Raw genomic sequence first — 9,845 nt, forward strand, 5'->3', positions numbered from 1 at the left:
GGGCTGGTTGGCCGGTACTGCCTGCATGCCAGCCAATCAGTGCTGGCTCCAAGGGGGGCGGGGTCAAAGGAAGGGCGAAGGTGGCGGGGAGGGTAGGCTGGTCTGGGGAGGGACTAGGCAAGATAGGCTGAGTACCCGCACGTCCGTCCAGAATTTAAGTCCCAGGCCCATCCCAACCCCCTCTCACCAAGCAAACTGCCTGGGTGTTTGGGCTGTCCTGGAGGGAGTCTTAGCCTTACCCTTCCGCCGTCTGTGGGTGAGGTCACCTCAACACTGAGCACAGAGAACTAGGGGTCCCAGGTCCCGCTGGTTTCCCCACCTCCTCATCCATGCATGGCCTGCAGGACTGCACCAAACCTCCAAGAGCCCTGTAAAGAGCAGAGGTGCCGGGAGAGCATCTTCTGGTTGTGGGGAGAGAGCATCCTTCTGGTTGTGGGGAGGCCACACTGGCGGTTGGCCAGCCTTGCTCCTGTCCGGCTGGGTGTTGCCTGTGTGTCAGGATGTGTGTGTGTGTGTGTGTGTGTGTGTGCACGCGTGCGCGTGCCTGCTCACAGCCTGCCTCAGCAGTTACACCACCAGCATAAAGCGCTTCATTAACCTGTCAATCAAAGCCCTCTTCTCTCCAGCTCTTATGCTCTGCCCTCCAACAGCCCATATGCATGTGAGCTCCTGCACATTGTGCCATCCTGGGGCCACTTGGCATTGGCTGGCCTCTCCCCCACACAAATGTAGCTCCTGTTGCCTCCACTGGAAACCCTAAACCTCCAGGCCTTACCCAGAAGAGGCCGGGGCCCAGTGATATGTGTGTATGCAGAACATTCTCTTATTGTGTGAAGGGCCTTGCTCCAAGCCATGCATTCACAAGATGGCTGTTCTAAGAGCTAGAGCACCCCGGACTAGTTTGAGGAGATGTAGTTCTGGGCTGTGTTACATTGGACTTGTCACTTTCCCTCGGTGTTAGGTAACCTGGTTTGGACTAGATGATTTCTGATGTCCTTCCTCCTTTCAGCCTTCTGAGCTCGGGTGAGTGTGGCTGATTCTCGACCTTCCAAATTGTACCTGTGTGTACCTGGATGCACGTGTCCTTTGTCAGCTGTCTTCCCTCCCTGGGAGACAAGAGGTGCAGGGGCAAGAGGCTGGCCACCAAAGCCCAGAGGCTGCTCCCAACTGGGAAGGGTGTGCCTTTCTGAGCTGCCACACGCAACCACCTGCCAGAGTCCACTCCTGGAAACACACACACTCGCTTACTTTGGCCAAACTCCTAGCGGAGGTGCAGATGAGCAGGACTACGGGGGGCATCCATGTATATACCCAAGCAGACATGGGCCCAGGCAATGTCCACCTTTGTAGACGCATTCCCTCTACATTTGGGGTCACCTGAAGATTCCAAGCTTCCCAGGCATGGGGTCTTGGCCTTGCTCCCACCTGCCAAGGCCCATCCACGGAGGAAAGAGGGGATGTTTTTCACACCAAGGGAGGGCTCTGTTCACCCTACTTGTGGTTTCTTTATTGTGTGTTAATGAAGCCCTGTTTCTTCTGGGCGTTTAATTCTTTCCATCTATTATGTTTAGACAACTCATTAACAATCATTCGTTATAATTAGACTTCAATTTTAGGCTCCTTTCTCAAGGGAGGCAATGCAGAGCTTTTATACATATTTGCCTCATAAACTGCTTCCAGATCTCATGGTGCCCCCCTTGCCCTGTCCTACCGTAGCTCTTGTCCCTCCTTGTCTCTTCTTCCTTCCCTCCCCTCAGCCTCCCTGCCCCCGTTCCAATGCAGGAGTGAGGTGGAGAAAGGGGAGCCAAAATGTGCATAAAGGGCCCTCAAATCCCGCTGTTGCCCAGATCTCTCTGGCTCAGGCCTGGTCCTCACTGAATGGCGCCGCTGGGCCAATAGCACCAGTGGGCTTCCCTAGAAACAGATTCTTATCCACTCTCTCTGAAGGGTGGCACCAGGCTATGGTGCCCTCCAGCTCTCCCTGTGCCCCGCCCCCGCTGCCGCATCTTTGAGGGATCCCAGGCGGATTCATATACACACAGAAATGCCGCTCACAGGGCGCCTGGTTGGCTCAGTTGGTTAAGCATCGACTTCAGCCCAGGTCATGATCTTGTGGTTCATGGGTTCGAGCCCTGCATCGGGGTCTGTGCTGAGAGCTCAGAGCCTGGAGCCTGCTTTGGATTCTGTGTCTCCCTGGCTCTCTGCCCCTCCCCAACTCACACTCTGTCTCTGTCTCTCTCTCAAAAACAAATATTAAAAAATTAAAAAAGAAAAAAGAAAAAAGACATGCCTGCCCACACAGACTTGCTCACACAGGTGTATACACCAGGCACAAACAACCTCTCAGGGGATGGTGGAAGGAGTCTCCGGTGAGGATTTTTCTGTCTGTTTCTAAACAGAGACACTGGCCCCCATGACCACAGCTCCCCTCAGTTCCTTTCAGTTAAGGACTACTGTTACTTTTAGTCTTTACTTGCAAGATCATAGGATCTCTGGTGAATGAATGCCTGTTGAGAGAATGAACGAATGAGTTTTCGTGGAAATCGTGTAGGTGTTAAAGTCAGATGGAATTGATTCAAATCCCAGCGCTGTAACTGACTAGCCGGGTGACCTTGGCACCTGGCTTAACCCCTTTGAGCCCCAGTTTACGCATCTGTAAAGTGAGGATAATGTCTACCTTCCAGGGGGTTTGTGAGGAGATAGCTAAAAATGTAAAGTACCTGGCATTTTATAGGCACTTGACCTATGGTAGCTATAATAATTAATACTGGTGAATAAATGTATTAATAATTCACGAGTAACTATGATACTCATCCCAGGAAGGGCCTCCTGGGTCATTCTGTGCAACTTCCCTTCCCGTGGGGCAGCCTTTTCTACCGCACCCTCAGTGGCCCTGTTGAGTGTGCTAGTGGTGGGAGCACAGCACTGGCCTTCCCGTTATTGGGCGGATCTTATGATGAGAAAGGTTTTCCTTAGATCCAGTTACAATCAGCCTCCTTGCAACCCTGGATCCAGCCTCCTGAGCCTCTGGGAATCTTCCTCCTGCTCAGCAGTGGATACTCTGGGAAGCCCCCATCAAGTAGTAGACAAGAGAGCAGGACAGAGGGCAAATGCCTTGATGGGATAGGACCTTTGGGAGGAGGCTGGTGGGAGAGCCAGGGGATGGGGTATGGCTGGACTCCTCAGAGACTGTGGGAACCAGAGGGAGCCACAGGAGGGGAGACAGAGACAGAGAGGGGACACCGGGGGAGAAGGATTTTTCTATCAACAAAACAGCAGGATAGATTCTGGCTGGTCTCTGGAAACATCTTCATCCGGTGCCTGAGGCCAGCTCTGAGCTCCTTTTAGCTCATTACTGGCAATTAGTCCTCTGGGTCCAGCCTGGGGGAGGGGGGCACTATTAGCTCTCACTCCCCCGGACACCCCCACCCCCCCCACACACACACACCATGAATCAAGTTGACAACTTTGCCCAAGCCTGCCCTCCTTGCCCTGCGGTGTGTGTGGAGTGGCTTGCACGTGTCTACGTGGGTGAGGTGTGTGAATGCACGCGCACCCACGTGAAGATGTCACAGGGAGGATGCAGGTGCACGCACGCATCCCGTGTAAATGCGAGATTGTACAAATGAGAGTGTGTGTGCGCTTGTAAGGGATGTGCATATTTGCACACCCTGTGGGAGAATGTGTGAACATATAAATGAGGCTGTGAGGGTAGAAAGGATATGTGTACACATACTGGGGACAGGCACTAGAGAAGATGGACTGGATAAGGGAAACCATGACCCCTCATGTGCCTTCCTTTTCTTAGGTATCCGGGTCCAGATGACTGAGTTGAGGGAGTGGGTTTCAGGAGATGAAAAGGAAAAGGCAGATCCTGTAGTTCCTGCTCTAATTCCGTGTCAGAAGGGCCGTTCCTTAGGGGGCCCCTTCTTCTGGGACAAACAGGGACCCTACTGAGGATGAGGTGATTCCGGGGAGGGACACCCAGAATTTTCTCCCCCTCCCCAAACCCTTTCTTTCCCAGGTGCTTTAGCCCAGCACTGTCCAATAGAAATATAATGTGAACCACAAATGTAATTTAAATTTTCTAGTGGCTACATGTTTTAAACGTAAAAAGAAACAGGTGAAATCAGTGGACTTCATTTTTAATTTCGTTAAATTTTAAATTGATATTTAAACATTTAACATTTAAATAAGTATTTAATAGTATTATAGTATTTAATAGTATTATACAGCCATATAGCCAAAATATTGTCTTAACATGTAGCCAGTATTTTTGGAGTGTTAATGAGACATTAGACATTATTTTTCAATACTAAATCTCCAAAAATCGGTGGACATTGTTTGTCGACAGCACATCGCCATTGGGATTGGCCACATTTCAAGTGCTTAATGGCCATATGTGGCTAGTGGCTACCATACCGGGCAGGACAGATCTAGAGTTTGGCTTAGCTGGTTCCCCCCAAGCCAGTGAAGGAGAGGTGGGAGGAGCAGGGAGAAGTCAGGGCTGGAATCAGTGGTGCTCTTCATTCTCAGACTGTCTCAGACCCTGGCCTTGTAGGGTCTTTAGGCTCCTTTCTTTCCCCACTGACTATACCCAACCCTTGGTCCCAACAGTGCTGGTGGAGACCCTTGGATTCAGACTGAGTCTTACTCAAGAAAGTTCTTCCCTTTGTCTCACTTGTGTGCTTCCTACTGCGGGGGACTATGGCTCATTCCTTTCAGTTTTGCTTTTTTTGTTTGTTTGTTTTAAGTAAGCTCTACTTCCAGCTTGGGGCTTGAATTCACAACCCTGAGATCAAGAGTCGCATGCTCTACCGAGCCAGCCAGGTGTCCCCTCCCTTGAGTTTTGAATCCCTTGTGCAACAACCCCATTCTCTTGAGCACCCCCAGCCCCTGTCCCCATCCCACTTCATCTAAGAGACTTTGGGGCAAGGAGGGAAGCATGCAGAAACTGAGGCAGGAGTGAGAGATGGGAGAACAGAAAGCCTAGAAAAGCCCCAAATCCATAGGAGGAGTGGGGAAGGGATGGCGGGGGTGGATGGACCAGGAAGTGATCACAGAATAAATGCGGAATGTCTAGATGGCTTTTCAGCACCTTGGTCCCCTTTTCCCTTCCGATTTTCAATCTCCTGAGCCTCTCAGATTTCTCAACCACCCCCTATTTTCACCCCATCCCTTTATTTCCCTCGCCCCTTAGCCTCTTATCACCTCCACCTCTTGGCCTCTGTGTCTCTCTCCTGGCAGCTTCTCAGCCCTTCACCTCCTCAGCTCACCTCCTGCTCCCACTCATCATCTTCCATTCACCCCAGCCCAGTGTGCTGGAACCAGGGGAAAATTCGAGGAGTGGAGACCTGGAATGGGGTGTGAGGGCCTGAGCCGGCAGCATCTCTAGGAAAGAGAAGGAAGCAAGACCCTCCCAGTCCCTCCCATCCTCTTACCCCTCCTCCCAGCCCCCTCCCCCACGGGGCGGCAGTGATTCCACAGTCTCAGGGCTTGAGGGTCTCGGGGCCCCTCGCTAATGTAAGGTTATTGTAATTGATATGAAGGTAATTGATAATGTGTTACGGTGAATAATGTCTTCAATTTTCTGCTAAATCCCATTTTTGTAGCCATCTGGGCTCCTCCAACTGCCCCCCTGGGACGCTGGGTAATAGAGAGTAATTATTCTCAAGTCATTTACTTTTTCAAAGTGTTTAGTGCTTATCTGTTTTACAATTAAAATGGAAACGACCCTGATTCACTTCCTTTCTTTTTTATTTAAATAGCACTCACCCCCCCCACACCCCCCACCACACACTTTCAGTCACACACAACCACGCGGGCACACAACCCTCCAACAGACACACACACACACACACACACACACGCGCGCGCGCAGAGTCTCCTTGTATGCGGCAACATGTCCACATTCAAAGACACAAAAATACATGCACAATTTCTTTGTCACTCACACACACAAGCACACATACGCAACTTTATATTTGGACAAGGGACACAGCCTCAGTGACCTAGCCAGACAAAACCCTTTGCCTTTCTCTGTTGGAGTAATAAGATTGGAGGTGGACTTTGTCAGGGTCGAGGACAGGGGAAAGAAGTCTCTTTGGATGTGCGTCTGAGTGTGCAAGGTTATGTTTGAATATGGAAGGCGAGCATGTGTGTGTCCACATGAGTGTGCCCTGAATGTATATTTCAGGGTGTGGGTTCATATGAGGCCAGAAAGGTACAAATGGAAGCAGCGGTGTGAGAGCAGATTCATAGCCTTGCTTCTGTGTCTGCACGAGTTACTGGCGCAGGCAGATGATTGCGGAGCTGGTGTTCACACCCAGTTACACGCTAACGAAGGGCCCTGGTGTGCCGCCCCAGTCTGGACATGCGTCCTCAGGAGAGTGGTGAAACCAGAATCCAGAGGTACCTGGCCATGCTGAGTCAGCCCAGAACCGGGAGCCTTCACCTCACACCATGAAATGTGACCCATTTATTTTCACTGAAAATGTCACAGGCACACGTTCTGTGGAAGGCCGGAGATGCAAGGCTGGGGGGAATCAGGAGGTGAAAAGGGCTCACACTAGCCCCTCCCCCATTCCCACCTCCCCCACCCCCCCACCCCCCAGTCCCACTGACTCCTCCAACAGTCCTCCTTCCGGTCCAAGGACCGCTCAACCCGCCTGGATAAGGTGTGACCCCTACCGCCCTCACTAGCCCTCCTGGAGCCCTGGCTCCGGTTGGAGGCGGAGAGGCAAGAGTGGTTCTCAACGACCAGACAGCTTCCTGCCCCTCCCTTGGGCTGTTCCCCACAGGAGGTGCCCTGTGGACACGGATGTCTCCGACAGTGAGGCACTGACCTCGGGGGAGCCAAAAGACAAGACCACGCACACCCCAAATCCTTCCACATGACCAGGCACGACATCTCTCAAATGTCACACAGGCCCACAGCAGACAACTGAGCCATTACACTCATTAGCACACTTCAGCCTGGCACTCAGGTGACCTATGGAGTGGAGGTCTAGAAATCTGCTTCCCATTGTACGGGCAGGGAAACGGAGTCACCACATGGGCCCAGAAGGCCATGGGTCTCTGCGGGGAGTCAAACCAGCAGCAGGCCCTGAGACTTGTCTGCTTTGCTCAATGCCTGCTCTCCCCAGGGTCTCCAGCTGCAGGCCCTCCAAGGCTTCCAGCCGTTCCTCTGCTGGACCAGTGATGGAGGAAATGGAGGCCAGAGCCCTGCTCCTGGAGGCCAGGCCCAGGCAAGCTGCCTGAAAGTCAGAGGACACCAGGCTGCAGGGTAGGGCCCAAGAGAGTAAGTGCTGTTCCCAGAGCACCCCCTCTGCTCACCCTTGCACCCGCCCGGGGTTCTGCTTTTTAATTTTGCTTTTAGAGATAGAAGAATGGCAGCACTGGGGGCTCGTGGTGGGGGGGATGCTTCTTTTCTGTTTTTTCTCATTTCTCATTTTATGGGCATCCGTCTTGGCCCTCCTTCCTTCTCTCTTGGAGTCTGTATTTTTTTGGTCTCCACGTCTGTGTCGTGTCCTGCTCGGCGTCTTTCTCCCCCTCCCTGCAGCCTCCCTTCGGCGGGTCCCCCTCTGCCTGCTCTGAGTCTGTCTGTCTGCACTTTCGGTCGGTCGGTCCCGGCGTCTCTGGGCCGGCCTCCTCCCGGTGCTCGGTTGCACCGCTCGGCTCCTCCTCGGTCTCGGCCTCCGCGTTTGTGTCCCTGTCGCTGCCTCTCCCTCGGCCGCTCCCTGACTCCGGCCCCTCACACCTTCGCGGAAAAGTAAACATTTAATTTTTTTTGCTGTTAATAGATTTAATGTTCATTTGTTGGTAGCCCAGGGGCAGAAACGCGTGACATTTCAAATAATTGTTGTTTCAGGGGTATCCTCTGGAGGGAAATGCGGCAAAAGTGTGGAGAAGATTTAAGCAAATGACTGTGTCAGCTTCTATTTACTCCTGACAGGATCGCCGGGGGCGCGGCTGCGAGATAACCATTAGCGCGGCCGCTGCTAAAGCGGGGAGGCTGCATTTCTAAAGGCTCCGTGGCCATTACGGAAAGTTAGTGTGAAACATGTTAAATTATCCCCAAAGTGGAGGGAGCGGGGGAGGCGGCGGGGGAGCGGGCGCCCGGGAGAGCCGCCGAGCCTCCGCCGGGCCTGGGAGCGAGGACGCGCCGCGGCCGGGCCGGGCCCTCGGACCGCGCCGCGCCCGCCGCCCGCCGTCCAGCAGGGGGCGGCCGCCCGCCGCCCGAGCCTCAGTCTTGCGGCCGGGAGAGTGGGTGCAAGCCTCCATCCCTCTCTCCCTGCCCTCAGCCGTCCGCCCCGCGGCTGGCCGGACCGGCCCAGGCTTACTAGCCCCGCCTGAGGTCAGCCCCACGGGGTAATAAGAAAGAGACGAACTGCAGGGCTTGAGGCAGTCGGGTCTCCCTCCTTGGAGGGCCAAGGTGCATTCCTGAACAGCTCCCTCGGGTGTGCGCAGGCAGCACGCCTAACCGCGGGGGTGCCCTTGTACCGCTGAGGTTGGCGCAGTGCCCCAGTGCACCTCTCAGATCTGCTACCAAGTCACTGGGCGGCCCTCTGCAAGTCCTCTTGGCCTCAGTTTCCCCATTTGTAAAATGGGAATGATATCTGTCCCACACATCTCATTCCCTAAAGATTAGTTGCAGCAACGAGGCCATGTAAACGTGATCTAAGAAACCATTAAATGCAGTACAAGAAAGAAGCCCTGCTACTCTTGTGCATTAGTTATCCTTTACACACAGTTACATCCTGCTGTGTGTAAAGGAAATACCTGTGCACAAGGCCACTAGTGGATGCCCCAGTGCACGGGAAATCAGACCCCAAACGCAGTGACTTGAGGCACCTCTCTCCCAACACTCCTAATTTCACCGCTGTTAAGCCACACTTGGGTAAATAAACATCTCTGGGCTGGGCTGGATGTGGAAGTAGGGCTTCAGGCCAGGCCCTGCAAAAGCGTACTTGACTTAGAGAAGGCCTGGGCCGGAGCACTAGCAGTACTGAGCGCTGTCCTATGGAGGTGGGACTGTGTGGGGGCAGGAGGGAGGAGAAGGCTGAGAGGACCTCCTTTCCCCATTGTGATAATGGTATCTCCAGACCGTGTCTTCCCTCCTTTCTTAAAACAAACAAAACTGTAAACATATTGAGATCGAAGCATCCAGTGCATCGTATTTTAGGCCTTGGAACCCCATCTGTGGTGCAGAGCCTTGAGTAATCAGTAAGGCCACGTATTCACTCATTGCCAACACATTTTCAGGTTTCCAGGAGCTCTCCCCCAAATTCACCCAACATTTTTGACCCCTCTCACGCACGTGTCAGGCCTGCCGGAGGCAAAGGAAACCAAGACTATCTTTGCCTCCCTGGAGCTCATGGTCAGGCAGGGGACTGATATTTACAAATGATGACAGTGCCCTAGGAGTCCTGAAATAGAAACATGTACAAAGTGCTGCGTGTTCAAGGGGGAGGCAGTGAATCTACTTCTTCAGGGTGTTTGGGAAAGGTTTCTTTCCTCTAAGTAAGCTTCACACCCAACATGGGGCTTGAACTCATGATGCTGAGATCAAGAGTTGAGATGGAGGGTTGCATGCTCCAATGATTGAGCCAGCCAGGCACCCTGGGGAAGGTGTCTTGAAGGAGGTGACATTTGATCTGGAGCCTTTAAGGCAGAGTTTTCCAGGTGGGAGAAATGAGCCACTACATAATAATGATAATTACCCCTGTGACCACTACAAACAGCAAAAATAACAACGATAGTAATAGCACTCAATCTATGGCAGGCACCGTATCAGGCACTTCACACTAACTGCTACCTTTGATTTATCTTAACAACTCTGGGGG

The sequence above is a fragment of the Panthera leo genome, chromosome D2, assembly GCF_018350215.1.
Source record: "Panthera leo isolate Ple1 chromosome D2, P.leo_Ple1_pat1.1, whole genome shotgun sequence".
Lineage (NCBI taxonomy): Eukaryota > Metazoa > Chordata > Mammalia > Carnivora > Felidae > Panthera > Panthera leo.